Below are 16,534 nucleotides of genomic sequence, written 5' to 3'. Positions count from 1 at the left end.
CCCCCCCCAGAAAAAAGCCAGTGCCAGTTCAGGCTCTGCCTCATCATCCTCAGCACAGCAGCAGGAGGCAAATGGAAACATATCCAAGGGTGACTCCTGTATTTGTAGCTGGCCAACTGAAAAGTGCATTTTGTTGATGCTCCATGAAAGAAATAGCAGCACTGGACTGCTCTGCTAAGCATATAAAACACCTTTTATCTTAAAATGTGTCCAACAGTGCTACAATGATCGTGGCTGGTACATTGGGGGTTTTCCAGTGGGGGCTTGTCTTTGTAGATATTTCCATATAATCATGTCTTTGTAGATATTTCCATATAATCAGATACTCAAACTGGATCTCTCTCTATTCATAAATGAGCCAATTTTCACAGGCTCAGGTGCAGTTATGGCTCAGATAGAAATTAACATGGTGACAATGAACCGGATTTGGTTCAGCTCCCTCGATAGCCCTTCCCAGCTGGAATACAGTTCAGGTCTCAGTTAGTAAGAGTGGGTTAAACAGCTCAAAAAAATATATCTGGCCCAAAGATTTTCTGCCTGAGGCAGAAGCAGAGCCAAACAGCAAAAACAATCATTATTCTTTCCATTTGCAGGAAAGAATGACTTGCCTAACACCCCACAGGGAATCTGGAGTAGAACTAAACCTCAAAGCTGGTAAGCCCAGCGTGCTCCATCATCTGCCCGAAAAACATGGAGCAGACATGATACTGCTGTTTAGGACTCTTTGAAATTAAAAGGATTTTGACCCCACATGGACTCATAGGTATTCAGCACCCACAAAAAATAAAAAGCTACATAATAATATTAAGAAAGACAGAAAGAAAATGCATCTGTGTTTTATGGAGGTTGCTGAAATGGATTTCCCTTTTTTAACTATGCTGTGGAGCTCAGTAGGAAAGCTGATTTATCCTGTGAGTGCACAGCAGTTGCTCCCTGCTTGAGCTGCTGTTTAAGTTTAATTGGAATACACAGCATTTGTGTAATGCTTCTATCATGGAGAACATTTAAGAAAAGCAGAAAGGCCCTTTCGGTTCAATACACTTATTTCTGTTGTGATCCTGATCACTGAACCCAAGTGGAAAGACGAACCACCAAATGATTTCTTTGCTGCTTGTTTTAGTCAATGACTCCAGAGGCAGAAACGGCTGCTTGAAGAAGAAAAGAAAAACAGGCCAGGACGGGCTAACTCAGGGGACTGGCCATGGGATATGGAGCCTTTCATCTACAGGTTGCTGAATCCAGCACAGGGCTGTAGCAAACAAAAAATTACCATCAAATGGAGGTTCACTGGCCTAAAAGAAATCATCTAAATGGTTTCTGCTTCATACAGACACTCTCAGCAGAGAAATTATTGCTACAATTAGCAGTACTGCATAGCCATCAGTGAGATGGAAGCTTTTGGTGTTTCTTTACATCCCAGAAACAGAATGGTGTCCCTGAAAAAATCCTATAACGATTATTTTGACTAAGAACATTTATCATAAATGTAAACATTTGGGGTTTTTTCTTCATTTTTATCATTATTTTAGTTTTATTTAGGCCCCTTTGGTAGTTTTCTTTGCCTTTCCCCTTGCTATAGATCAGAAGATAAAAGTCTTCTACAAATGACTTTTCCTAAAAAGTAATTTACACGAATACTGTGAGGTGGAAAACTGCATCCTGTCCAAATCAGAGCCTTCCACTGTTAATATATTTGCATTTGGCTCAAACATTAAACACAAAGTATTTTTAACTGCAAACTTCCCCTTTTCCAGGGAACTGTGTGGCATTTTTATCTTAGAGTATCTGTAACCTATAATCTATAATCTATAAAATCCACAGGATTTCAAGAGAAATTTTGGCAAATGTTACGACAGGCTAACTTCAATATTCGAGCAAAAGGACTGCCAGTGATTTGTTTAGTACCTACAGTGTACCTGAAAGGGATTTCCCACACCGCTGCCCGCAGGAGTTGGGAGCTGGGCTCGTGGGGTGGCTGCCAGGACACTCGTGCCCTGCTGCAGTGCCCACTTGCCTGTCTCACACCTTGATGCTTTTGTCTGCCACAGAATCATACAGGGGCTTGAGTCAAAAAGGACATTTAAAAGTCATCGAGTCCAACCCCCCTGCAATAAGCAGGAACGTCTTCAATGAATTCAGGCTTCACAGAGCCCTGTCGCTGGGCTCGTGGGGTGGCTGCCAGGACACTCGTGCCCTGCTGCAGTGCCCACTTGCCTGTCTCACACCTTGATGCTTTTGTCTGCCACAGAATCATACAGGGGCTTGAGTCAAAAAGGACATTTAAAAGTCATCGAGTCCAACCCCCCTGCAATAAGCAGGAACGTCTTCAATGAATTCAGGCTTCACAGAGCCCTGTCCAACCTGACCTTGAATGGTTCCAGGGATGGGGCAGCCATCCCCTCTCCAGTCAACCTGTTCTGCTGTTTCACCACCTTCCTCATGAAAAATATCTTTTTTTTTCTTGTTAAACCTCATGAGATTACCATGGCTCCAATTCTCAAGCCTGTCCAGGTCCCTCTGGATGGCTCCATCCTCCAGGTGTGTCACCTCCATCACTCAGCTTGGTGTCATCAGTAAGCTTGCTGAGGCTGCACTCAATCCCTTTGTTTGTGTCATTAATGAAGATGTTAAATAGTACAGTATAGAACAGAACCCTGAGGAACACTACTGGTCACTGATGTCCATCAGGACTCTGAAGCATTGACTGCTATGCTCTGGATGTGACCATACAACCAATTCTTTACCCATCTTGCAGTCCACTTGTTGAATCCATCACTCCAGTCTGGAGAGAAGGATGTTGTAGGGGACCGCATCAAAGGCTTTACAGAAGTCCAGATAAATGACATCTGTAACTCTTCCCTTGTCCACTGATGTAGTCACCCCATCATAGAAGGCCATTGGGTTGGTCAGGCAGGACTTTGCTTTGGTGAAGCCGTGCTGGCTGTCGAATCACCTCCCTGTCTTCCATGTGCCTTAGCACAGCTTCTCGGAGGATCTGTTCTCATCTTCCCAGGCACAGAGGTGAGGCTGACATGGTGGTAGTTCCCAGGGTCCTCCTTTCTGGCCTTTTTAAAGATGGGTACTATGTTTCTCCTTTTCCAATCACCTGGGACTTCACCTGACTGCCGTGACTTTTCCAATATCATGGAAAATGGCAACTAAATCAGCCAGTTCCCTCAAGACTCTGTGATGCATCTCATTGGGTCCCATAGACCCAGGCACATTCAGGTTCCTCAGGTGGTCATGAACACGATTTTACAGTGTGAGGGGCTTTGTTCCACCAGTCCCCATCCTGCTGTCCATCCATTCAACAGGTACAGGAAGAGAGGTTGTCATTGAAGACTGAGGTAAGAAAGTTTCCAGGCATGGGCATCTATCACCTCTCTGGGCAACTTGTGTCAGTGTTCCACCATGCTCATCACAAAACAACCTTTGTCCTGATATCTAGTCTGAATCTACCTTCTTTTAGTTTGAAACCATTACCCCTTGTCCTATTGCCACAGGCCCTACAAAATATCTGTCCCTTTCTAGTTAATGTTTTCACTTTCTGTGACTGACACTTAGCCCAGTGGAGTGGCTCTCCTGTGGTTTATCCATGGGGCAGCAGCCTCTTCCAGAAGCCCTAAACAGCACTAACATACCCTTCTAAACTGAGAAGCAATGAACTACACTCTGACACCAAGCATTCAGGAAGGCTAAAGCAAAGACTGGATTCAGGCAGATATATCCCTGTTGCATTTTTTTATTCCAGTTAACATTTCTGATTTTATCAATCTCATTATGCAGGTACCAGTGTTACAGCAGAGGTCACACACTTATTCACAGTTTAACAGTTAAAGAGATGCTTGTGCTAAATAAATTTGTGCAGTTCCATTGTGAAAATTCTACGTTCAATAGGTCTCATCAAATGTTGTTGCCCCGATTGATTTAATAGTATGTTCAGCTGTAGAACAAAACATGCAAGGGCAACAGTTCAAGAGCCTTTTCTACTCTGGTGGTACATGTAATGTTTCTGCAGTTAGAAAACTCATATATACACACACATGCTCACTGGGTTTCTTTATTGACTAAGAAAAGGTCTCTGCATATTTATGGTAACAGTTCTGCAAAGTACTCCAAACATTATGCAATTTAAAGCCTTAAGACTACCCAAATGTAAGATTATTTTTAAAAACAGAATTACTGCAGACACTTAGAGGATGCAAAGAGATTGTTGAAGAGCTAGCAGCATATGACAATAAAAATGCAATTATGTCTGCGAAACTTCATATGCTTCACACTACAGAGTGTTACACAACAACACTAAAGATATGTTACATAGATAGTTAGAATTTAATTTGGGGGTATAACAGATTCCTGAGTCCATAACAGTCACTCCAGCAAGCATTCCATTTAGGTGACTCCACAATAATGCCTTTCCTATTTTGAAAGAAGATAGTGATCACAAAAGAGAGAAGCTCTAGTGCAGTATATGAATGGAAACCCAAGGTTTTTTCTAGAAGGTGTAGAACTATTAAAGCAAGCTGGGATTTTGTAAATGTTAGCCTTCACAATTCTGCCTCTTGATTGTCTTGCAATAAATGGCCCATTTATTTGAACTTTTGGGGGTTTTTTTGACATTAGTTAGGTGCACAATGTAGTTTGACCTATAATTCTCAGCTCAGCAGCCAGGTATATCTCATACAGCCAGTGTTCCTCACACTGAGTTCTGGCTGTAGAACAACAGCCAGCTCTACTGTATGAGCCAGTTAAAGCACTGTGGATAAAAATCTGGTGCCAATGCATCATGGCTTCAGAAAAACAGCCATTATATCATATATCATGTAATTGTATTCCTGTAGTGAGGAACAAACAAAAAGTATCTCTGTGAACTATAGAGGCAATTAAGTTAATTGCTATTCTATGATGTTTTAAGAGAACACTATCCTTTCCCAAACCCATCACAGCAATGATTCTTTTTCTGTTCTAAGCTTTGGAGGATGACTATAAAAATTTACAGGAAATCACTGACTTTGATAGAGAAGACACACTGAGGGCCATGACTGAAGTAGAGACTTTTCTTTATTAAATTAATATCTGCACCAATTCACACAACTATCCAACATATCCCTTCAGTTCAGCTTTTGCTTTCCTGGTGTGAGGGGCCACCACAAAGAAAGGATGGGAAAAGATTGACCTCAGCAATGAGAACTGAAAACAACCCCAGCAACCCATCACATCACACTTCTGTCAGTCCTAACAGTCAAGATGAAAAGCCCCTCAGCTTCATAACCCCCCATCCTACAAGGCAAAGGCACAGGTTTGGGTGGCGTCTGACCATCCCACCCCAGGGAAGCAGAGCCTGAACTCTCCCTGCTCACCTGCAGCCTCTGACAGACTGTTTATAGACAGGGATGGAGGGATAGTGATGAACACCAGTAGCTTTTTTTCAAAGTGGAATTTAAATAACCTGTAACATAAAGGAAAATTTTGGGAAGGCAAAACAGGGTTGAAGAGGAGTGGCTGCTTTGCCATGTTTCTAACAATATCAGCAAGGAAGCAGTAGAGGAAAAGCAGAGAAAGGTAATCTCCTGGGACAATTATGGGTAGCCAACCCCACACTTTTCTGCTCCCAGAATTTTATCTAGCTAAAAATTCTCCACAGTCACCATGACTGTAACATGCCCTGAAGCTCCCCAGACCTCAGCCAACTTCTCAGAGAATTTCCATTTGTGACACACTCTCTCTGTATTTCTATATCCCATTTTCCTCATTCTTGTGCCACAAGACACATCTCACCTGTCCTGTTGAAAGGTCCCCAGGCATCTGCAGGCAGCTGACACTTCTTGCAGCTGCTGCCTCTATCAGTGAAGCCATATGAGCTTCTTCCCTGGAAAACGGCTGCTCACTGGGTCAAGAACAGTTCTGCTCCTGTTGCTGCAAGGCTTTCAGAAACCCATGCAGAGGCTGCAGTAATTCAGAACTTAGTTGATGCAGCCCGGAGGAAGAGAAGGGAATGCAGTGATCCAGTCTCCAACTGGATCAGACATATTATAGACAACTACATTTGTCTATAACAATGATACACCATAAGCTTTTGAGAAAAAAAAGATGATGCTACAGCCTTTCTCTGCGTCTTGTCCTGCCAGGCTCGGTACCTCCCAGTTTCTTTAATCACATGAAATCCAGCTACCTCACTCACAACCCTTTCTATTTCTCTCCCATTCTATTGAGTCTGTTTGTACCTAGAACCCTTTCATTCTTTTTTCTCTATGCTCATTTTCCACTAAATATTATCCTTCTGTATATCTGTAATACCTAGTGAATTAAGTAATTTACATTAAAATGGATGCCCAGTGTGTTTACTGTAAAAAACACTCCCTAGACCAAGGTGTGGCAGATAACTCTCACACTTTCAGTAGGTTGCAAGGTAATGATTTTGTAGGCATTGACTCTAGAACAGGTTGCCTATTAGCTCACATACATATGTTCTTCTATTAACTACAATAGCACAGCCAAATGAGAACATGGCCACTCAATTCCTCACTGATACTGCCACAAGGAATGCAGCTGGAGCACAGTGTTAGCCATGGGGTACAAAATTGGTTATAACATCCATCCCTTTTGGAGGGGTAAGTGAAATGGGACTGAAAAGGCTTAGGTTTTTTTATAACACTGGAAGGAACAGTATCGAGAGATAAAACACCACCATTGTAAGGAATTAATGGTACATGAAACTGTATCTTTTTGTTCTCTAATGATCCTGTAAGACAGGGGTGTCAAACAAAGGTCAGGAGAGCAACAATTGGAAAGCTACAAAAACAGAGCAGTTAGGGAGAGGAAAAAAAAGCACACAAGAATGCCACTACCTATCTTTGTTAAAACCCCACACCCAAGTATCTAACTGCAAGTGTCACACCTGAGTGCCAGTCTCCTTTGATCCACACTTTGCTGTCTGGAGCTGAGCAAGCCATCACTTTACTGAGATTCTTTTCTTGCCAATGGGTAAAATACCTCAAAAGCAAGGAAGTTGCACACATTGACTAGAAACTCCTCAGGTGTTTTAGTATCTCCCACTTTGTACCCACCAGGCACACGTTTCACATGCAGCAGGAGTGTCAAAACGATGTATGTACATCTACAAATTCTTCATCTATTTCACCCTTTGGGAGAACAGCCACCATTTTCTGAAGCATGTAAACCTCATTTTATAGAGCAAATGAGTTATTAATGCAGTCCATGTATGAGGTCTAATCCTGGCACCCCAGGACTGCAGGCAACAATCATGGTCCTGAATTCAAGACTGCACTGTCTGACACAGGAGGGAATACTTGGCAGGCTGCTGAAGTCAGCCAAATAAGCCTTACATAAATGCATGCCTTAATTTTATAGTAACAGGAAGAAAAATAATAGGGCTATAGGTCAGATGAAGTACACTCAGACACCCTGAATTTTCCCCTGATATATATTTAATACAAGAAATAGCAGATATATAGCAGCTGTAAGAGTCACTTGCTAATAATTAAGTATTTATGATTTCATCTCCTTGCCAATTTTATAATGCAGACTGAAGGAGGCAAAACATATTAATCTGATACACAGAACTTTTGTTTGGAAAAATAAAATCTCTCTTTACGTAGACCTGCACAGGCATCTAAAATACTGTTTACTTACCTCTACAGTTCTGTTTAATATGTATTTGGGACTAGAACATACCAGTTAAACGCTGACTCTCAAGTGAAATACTCTTCTCCCTGTTACTTGTGGAAAACAGAAATTTTTGCACAGAATCAAAAAATGAAAGAAGGTCATGACATTCTAGTGGGCTTTTTTATGGTTTATGAAACCCTTCATTAAACTTTTAGAAGACAAAGCCTGGAACAGCTTTGGGAAAAAGCAAAAACCTCAGAGTGCTTCTGGGGAACATCACCTGTAATTTATTCACTTTGAATGCTTTTTATGGTGCAGCTCAAGACAGATGCATGACATGATTCCAACATCCACAAACCCAAGGCATTAAGTAATTGAATCCATAACCAGAAGCTGGTAAATGGGTAGTCTTGTGAGTTATTCTCTAAGTGTGACATGGAGAACAGCTTGCTTCACAATCATTATTTTACTGTAGTGCAGAAATCACATAATGAGGACTTCATGCTGTTAGGATCCTAAGCCTTGATTGTTAGAACATTTCAGTCATATTAAAAAAATGATATATTGGAAGTAGATAGGAAGAAAAACAGTAATTGGAAGCTCAGCAGTGGGTTAAAGCCACAATTTATTTACCATTTCCCTTGCATTAGATGAGACATTAACAGGATTATTAATAAAGATTCTGTATTTGGTTTGTCTCATAGCAGCAACGTATCATCCTATTCTGCTGCCAAAAGCATGTCAGTATAGTTTTCTTAAGGCTGCAGAGAAATCTTATCTAGTCTAAAATTACTGAAATATGTTAATTTTTATAGCTGCTTGAATTAGTACATGACCTTTAAAATAGAGAGGCAAAAACCATACATCCATCTGATATTGATTTCTTGGTTACACAAGATGCATGCATTAAGGAAATTGAATTACAAATTAAAATTCAGCACTGCTTTATTAAAAATCAGGTGTTGATGAAAAGTGATTCTCTTCACAAGATGCTGTCTCGGGTTTTGAGACAAATCTTCAGGAGGAAACACTCCGGAGTGAGTGTCTCCCCCGAAGGGAAAAGGGCCTCCCCTTTTCCTCCATCAATGAGACAAATGGGTCACAAGAAGTGAAAAGTGGGAAAAAGAAACCAAACTGTTTATTAACACACAAACAAAACAGCGTACAATGGGATAAAAAACCCCCTCAAAATACAACAAATTCCCGGAGAGGGTACAGCCCCCCGGGCTCAGACCAGCCGGGGCCACCCCACAGGCTCCCCGGACCAGCGAGGAGGGAAGGGAGGCAGTGAGGCAAGGGGAAGGAAGGGAAAGAAGAACAAGAAAAAACCCAACAGAACCTTTTCCCAGCTAGCTGGAACACAAAGGAAACCCAGAAGAGCAGCAGAGCACTCCCAGCACACTCCTGCCGAGCCTGCCGAGCCCCTGGAGCCGCTCACCGGCCCCTCGGCTCCGCGGCTCCGGCCCCGGGCCCATCCTAAAGAAACAGCGGCCTTGGGCACCGAGCGCACGGTGAGGGAATAAAGCGGCTTCACAACAGCACCCAGGACAGATGCTTTTCTAATTTCCATTGCAGTTGCTGTCACCAACTGTAGTTATTAGTCCCAGAAAAGCTGGGTTTATTTTTGGTCATGCAGTTAGAATTGTTTCATGCTTTTTTGCATTACTTTGCCATTTAGTTGGGACTACCTGATTCTGCGATCTATGACATTAAAAAAACCAAACCTGCCCTCCTTCAGCTGTTGCTCAGGTGCCCAGAACAATCACAGAAATGGGAAGGGGGAAAGTGGACCAAGGGGTAGCCTTTGACCTCTGCAAATGTGAGCAAGTTTGATTATAGCAGCAGAAAACCTCTTATCAATTCACTTGTTTGCCAATCCAGCTTCAAAGACAGTTCACTATCTCAGGATAAAGAAAAATAAAAATATTCCTCTTAAAATGTCTCAAGTGAAACCATTCAGATTTTGCTGTGGCGATTTCTCAAGATACTTTATGGCTTTTATTTTTAAATTCTCATCATGAAAAAAATTATATAAAGTGTTCATTTTAATAGTTCGTAGAGCAACTGGAAGACAAGTTCATAAAAATAATGTGTATATGACAATTACGTATAGAAAATCTCCCATGATTTTAAGCAGTTCCCAGTTCATTTGCTCAAAGGAGAAATGTACTATGAACAGCTTTTTATTTGTTACTTTTATGTATTTTTGAATATTCAAACACCTTTTTTTTAATAAGTAATATACCTTAGGTCAATCTCAGAACACTAACTTTTAAACACAAACCCAGCTGCTGCAGATAATGATTAGATGAAAAGTCAGAAAAAAAATAAACAGGAGGACTTCTGATCTCAGGTTAGGGAAGAGATGGAAGCAGCTTGCTTTGAAATTATTATTTTACTGCAGAGTAGAAATGGCATAATGAGAACTTCACACTGCCAGAAGCTGTAACCCTTGATTGCTGGAATACAGCTGTCACATTAAAAATGACGCATTGCCAGAAGAGTGGCATAGCTGCAGTAATCATAGACCTCACATCTGTGCTGCACTTGCCCAATTAAGGATCTTCTTAGTGCAAGTCTAGGCCAAGGTTAATGAAATTATTTAATATGCTTTATTGCAGCAGGGTTGTTCAAATCAGTCAGTGGAAAGCTACACTAAAACTTATTATTCCAATTGACAATAGAAAAAAACAGAAAAGCCAGAACCTATTGTTCTAACAAACTGTCCTTAAGAAACCATTGCACAGATCTACAGGTAGTTTAACCACATTGTTCAGTTATATCGACATAATGTAAAGATAAATGCTTAAATGAAACCAAAGAAAACAGTTTTAATCAGGACACTGATTAGGAAAAACAAACTTAAGTACATCTTCAATGCGGATCACATATCTACATGAAATTCCACATTTCTTTTTGAAATCCTATTCCCGTGAGCGTGAGCCAGGTGATCTTCATTGTATGTCAATTTTTATTATACCCCTCCAAATAACAGCAAGCAGAAGTGATACTTGCAAGCCTGGAACTACAAACAGGATTGTAGCTTCCAACAAGAAGAACAACTTGCCACAGACTGAGCTATTCTGGTTCAAAACAAAATAAGGGCAAGCCCTTTCACTGCTGGTACCACCTACTCAACAAAACCCTGCCTTGTGTAGGAACTTCCACATTTCAGAAAGAGGAATAATGTGCTGAAATTCTACCAACCATTATTTCCTTACTGTGAATATCTTCATTATCATGAATGTACAACTTCCAGTGTTTGGATATGCTTGTCTATCTTGAGGGTGGTACAATCTTTAGCTCTGGGAATAAATACCTTATCGTGAAAACCCCATCAGAATTCATTTGAAGTCTTTCTTGTCACTCTGAAGACTTCAGGAAGCCAAGCAAAACCCTCATTATATAATTCACGGTGATCTAAGAAGGTCTTTGATACTGCAAATATTACAGAAAATCCTAGAGCAAGTCAGATTACATTGGATTAAACAGAGAATTTTTGTAGAGTCTCAACTGGGTAGACAGCATCTTCATGTCAGTTATTCATTAGATTTGGTTGTTTGGTGGTTTGGGTTGGGTTTTTGTTTTGCTGTGGTGTTTTTAATTTGGGAGGTGAGGGGGTGGTCCCCGCTTTCTCAAGAAAAGAAAGAACTTCACAGCTGGGATTTAACCCCAGCCAGCAACAAAGCTCCACACAAGGATCACTCACTTCCCCCACCCACGGTGGGACCAGGGAGAGAATTGGAAAATAAAAGGGAGAAAACCCACGGTCAAGATAAACACAGTTTAACAGGTAAAGCAAAAGCTGCCCACACAGGCAAAGCAAAGCAAGGAATTCATTCCCTGCTTTCCATGGGCAGGTGCTGAGCACCGCCAGGAGATCAGGGCCACATCACACTCAGCGGTGATTGGGAAGGCAAACGTCATCACAGCCATTGTTCCCCACCTTCCTCCTGTTCCCCAGATTTACATGACCCTTGGGTCATTTGGGGTCAGCTGTCCCGGCTGTGTCCCCTCCCAAATTCTCGTGCACCCCCAGCCTGCTCCATCGTGGGGCGAGGAGCAGAAAAGGCCTTGATGTTGTGTAAGCCCTGCCCAGCTGTAACAAAAACATCCCTGTATTTTAACACTGATTTCAGCACAAATGCAGAACACACCCTCATAGTGGCTACTGTGAACAAAATGGACTGAATCCCAGAGAAAGTCATAATATTCATTAATTAACATTTGGTGACAGGAGAAAAGGAAGAGTTACTAGGAAGGTTCTGACTGAGTTTGAGAGAAGCAAGTTAAAAGTAAACACCAATAAGGAGAGGGAGAATAAAGAATGTCACAGGTCAAAGAGAGCTCTGTGTTATTATGGACTCATGGTTTATGTGACTGGACAGGAACACAAGGAAAAGAAAACAAACTGGACACTCTGACAGGCAGTGCATTACCAGAACTCTGGGCTTTTTGTTTGTGGCTTGGTTTTTTTTTTTGGGGATTTTTGCTGTTGTTTAGCTTTGCTTTTGTTTTTTTAAACCTTTGCATAAACTATTTAAAACAGGTGAGGAAGATATGGAAGCCTGTCTAAAGTCAATATTCTGGTTTTACCATGAGCTCTGGCTAGAGGCAGTGGATGATGTGGTGCACCCGTGCAGACTCATGCCTGCCAGACTCTGGGTCTGGAGGGGGGATAGAAAAGGAGGGAAAAAATAAACAAAAAGAGAAATGCCACATGTGTCATATTGACAATCTTGAGCAATCAAAAACCATGAGTCAGACTCAAAAATACCATAAATTTAGTCTAATAAAATTGAGACTTGAAGTAGCAAAATGACAAATCTGATTAATTTTATTTTGCTACGTTTTGAAAGTGTCTTTTGATCCTATTTTTGTGGCAACTCACTTCATTTCCCAAGTGACACTAGCATAAGAAGAGGCAGAGGAAAATCACCTCATAAAAGCATGAATAGAAATACTGCCTTTCCCAGTGACCTGCAATATTTTGAGTTCCCCAGTTAAGGAACAGAGCAGATTATGATTTGGCTTTACAGCTTTATTAAACTCCATGAGCACTGATTGGCATGAAATCATTTATAGGAGCAGCAGCATTAGAGATTTAAGTGATAAAACCCCACAGACATCCTTCAGTTGAAGCTCTGCTTCCATGTTCCCCACACACCAAAAAAGACTGCTGATGCCTCTTGTACCCATTCATCTCCTCCTGCCTGCAAAAAAACCCCTACTAGGCTTCATGGAAGGAAAAAGAGAAATGTAGCTGACCTTGCAGCTAGATACCTAAGTGTCTTGCAAGAGGGATAGGAAGAGCTGATACTGAAAATATCACCTACCTTTGTAAGGCAAAAGATCATTTACGAAAATGTCCTGCTGTGAGATGCAACTGGGGAATTTGAATAGGTCCCTATGACAGAGCTCGAAGCCCATAGGGGTTTAGGATTCACTGAGGAGATTGGACTTGTGCACCTGGGCAAAAAGTTCAGAAAGAGATGCCCTAGAAATGCTTTTAAAAATGCAGAAGTAGTTTTTGCCCTATGCCTTTTTTTTTGCCCAGATTGAACAGTTAATTGGACAAAAAGCTAAGACTTATGATTTGGGTAGGTACCAGATATGGAAGACAGCTTTTCCACTCTTTGGAATGGTAGCAGGCAACAGGAAGCTTGTTAGTCTACTGTTCATAGAAAATTTCACTCTTACAACAAAGTCTCCTGATTTTCTAGACAAATATTTTTATTTCTTCATACATACTTATCTGGAGTGAGTGAGTACTATGTGCAAAGCATCTCAAGCCTCCTCATGATCATTTCTCTGTCTGTCTCACTACAGTTTGGCACTAGCTCAGATAACCACTGAATAATTTAAACACCAACAACACCTATTAAGATGAAGGAAGAATTTCTGTAGTTCTCGTACTGTCATAACATGGACATACTAAAACAGAGTGGAAAAAATATACATGCTTGGGTGTAGCTATATTAATTTTCAAATAATTTGGGCTTTAACCATTAGCAGGTACAAAAAAAGAGAAAGCTTCATGAAGTGAGGAAATTCACCTCAACTGTGAATCCAGTCATTGTGACTTTAATGGATATGAAGTGATTTCTACCAGTACAGACTTAGCTCACTGAGCAGAGTCATATTTGCAAGCTTCATTAAATACATACACTTACCATTTCCAATTGCAGTGAAAACAGAGATAATTTTAACACCACCCTTATTTTAAAATAGCTCAACCCATAGCATCAAATTGTGTCATGCATTGCCAAATAAAAATAGTGTTATCAGTCTTTATTTGATAATGCTGGTAGAACAAAGTCGTTCCAAGCTCAGAGCACAGAGATGCTGAGAGGCCTGCAGCTATTTCTGGGGAAGGCTGGCAGTCATGGAATTTGTTCAGAAATTCTTTAAAATGTGACAAAGGGAATTAAGGTTAAACTCCATGTAAGAGAGAGTATTTTTTACAGTTTATGTTCCTATTACTTTATTTTTCTGATATTGAAGGTAGAGAAGGTTATCTGGGCAACAAGATTTAACAAAGATAGAAAAAAAAAATAGATGTATTTCCGATGTTTTGCTATTAGGCCTTACAAAAGAATTTAATAAGTTGAATTTTCCTATTAATGCAATTGAAAATTTAATGAGTTTCTTAATTTATGACTTCACAAGACTTGAATTATAAAACAATAACATAAGCTGCACTCTAATTGCCTGAGTATGTCTGAAGATGACAGCGTGTTTAGGCTTTCACTTGAGCATCTAATCTAAATATTTTAACAAATAGCACCAAAAAAAAATGCAGTTGTTCAAAGAGACATTGCAGAATTAATTATTTTTGTGACAAATAAAACCATTGTATTAAAGCATTATCTTCACTGTTATATTCCACATTGTAATGGGGAATTTCCAAGCCCTTTGCTTAATATTAATACAGTTCTGTGGCACCCTTGAGAGCTTGTTAAGAAAGATTATTCCCACTAAACCAATAACCAGAAACAAGACTGAGCTGGTAATACCATGGAACTTTAGGGGTGGAGCCAGGTCTTAGAAGGCATGGAATGAACTCAGCTCTTTTAAATGTGCCTGCAGCTGCAGACAGGTCTCTCTTGAGAAGCCAGAGCTGTTCTTTGCCCTGTTCCATGATACCTTTCTCTTGAATGACTTTCCCATCCATTTCCAAACATCCAAAGAGGTCACCGTGCTGGTCTCCTGCAGGTGAGCCCAAGCCTTGCAGCTGGAGCCCTGGACCCAACAGGGCAGCTCCGTGCCCTGTCCTGGCCCTGCCAGGCTGCGCTGCAGAGCCATCGGGCTCAGCCCAGCGCGGGGCTCGGCTTGCTCAGGCCACAGATCTTATCAGGACAGCTCCTCACCAGCAGACAAGGAACAAAGGCTATTTACCACATGAAACTCAGATTTTGAAATGTATCTCCCATTATCCCAAACAAACGTTTTCCTATCAAATAACATTTAAAAAAAAATATTTAAAGGATTTATATCTAACGGTTTTATGCTCTTTCATGACACTTTAATAATATTGTTAGCTACAAAATTTGTACAATACATAGGAGTTGACATGTTAGCTTATTTTTTTAATTGCCTGTACTGTTTTCTTCACAACAGGAAATACACAAGGAAAATGAAAACACTTCATATTGCATTAGTAGACTGAGTGGGCCGATTGGTTGATTTGGGTTTTTTTAAACATATTGATACTTCTGAAAGTCATAAAATATCTATTCCAGGAAATACCATTATAAGAGAAACTGAATATTCCCAAAATGAGAACTTCCTAAATTAATCTGGTGTTTTCATTTCATGAAAATTTACACTCTAATCTTGAATCAAAATCCTGTTTTCACCTGGATCTAAACTGAAAAAAAAGTAGTACAGTTTTTTATTTTGTCCTTTGGAAGAGAGCTTTGTTGTTTAACTACCCACATATTTGCACTTTGTCACCTGGAATAACATTATTCCTAAAATTGAACTGTTATTATACCTGTCTGCCAGTCTTCCCATCAGGTGGTGGCAAAGTTGGGGCAGACCCAAAAGTTTCAGAGTTCAAGTAAATTCCAGTCCAACTCAAATTAGCTACTTACATAACATCTGTTAACTCTCACAGTCACAGTTGTTCTCTCTCCAACAGGACAACTGGCAGCTTTTTTAAAGGTCCCAGACCTATGTGGCAAAAAGGAGCGATTTCTGGAGTTTCTGGTTGCTGTAAGAAGGTGTGCATCACTTTCTCATTGTGCCGGCTATGCTATCAGACCCTTTATTGCAAGAATACAAAAAACTCATTGCAAATGATCTCAGTGACATGTGGCAGTTCCTTCCTGAGGAGACAATCTAATTATTTCAGAATTTTGCATGCTTTGTTGGTGGACCTAAGTGATTTGGAAGGCTGTGAGGGACTGTGTCTTGGTTTGAAAGACAGGTGTCTGCCAAGGAAGGCAGGAGCCTCCCTTGAAATGAAAAATGGAACCCTCTTCCCTCCGAATTATTGTAATTTTGAACTTAAGGGGCTTTCAGGCAAAGATATGGGAAATCGGAATAACAGTTCTTTACTATTATATATCTATATGTGTACAATAACCAGTCAAACAAACAGCAATAACTATGGCAGTAACAGCAAACAATCACAAACCCAGTCCCAGCTTTCTCGGCTGTGTTGGGGTTTCAGTTTAGTCTTAGTTTTTTCCTGTTAAAGGAATTTTCTCCCATATGCATGTTGCTAGGGGACAAATAGCTGTACTTAAGAAAGACAAAAAGGGGAGTGGGGCGGGCCTGGCTACTCCTTTGTCTACACCTGGGTGTGGGGGCAGTTCGCTCTGAGCGTCCGGAGAGAGAAGCTGCAGAGAAAGGAGCTGCTGCTTCTTTCTTTTTGGCCGTTCTTTCTTCCTGCTGGAAA

General features: G+C 40.8%; 1 long non-coding RNA gene across 3 annotated transcripts in view; it reads left to right on the top strand.

Annotated features, from left to right (window-relative positions):
• LOC108448631 overlaps positions 1 to 16,534 on the top strand; it is a 143,641-nt gene that overhangs the window by 116,502 nt on the left and 10,605 nt on the right. Inside the window, exon 3 of one of the 3 annotated variants that reach the window (XR_001864586.1) lies at positions 15,773 to 15,854. The exons of the other annotated variants lie outside the window; for them this stretch is intronic. This is a non-coding gene — a long non-coding RNA (uncharacterized LOC108448631). The remainder of the gene's footprint in view (positions 1 to 15,772; positions 15,855 to 16,534) is intronic. 3 annotated transcript variants of the gene reach the window in all.

The sequence above is a fragment of the Corvus brachyrhynchos genome, unplaced genomic scaffold (assembly GCF_000691975.1).
Source record: "Corvus brachyrhynchos isolate BGI_N302 unplaced genomic scaffold, ASM69197v1 scaffold1358, whole genome shotgun sequence".
Taxonomy (NCBI): Eukaryota; Metazoa; Chordata; class Aves; order Passeriformes; family Corvidae; genus Corvus; species Corvus brachyrhynchos.
The sequence above is the reverse complement of the archived record's forward strand: the minus strand, read 5'-3'. Positions and strand labels throughout refer to the sequence as shown.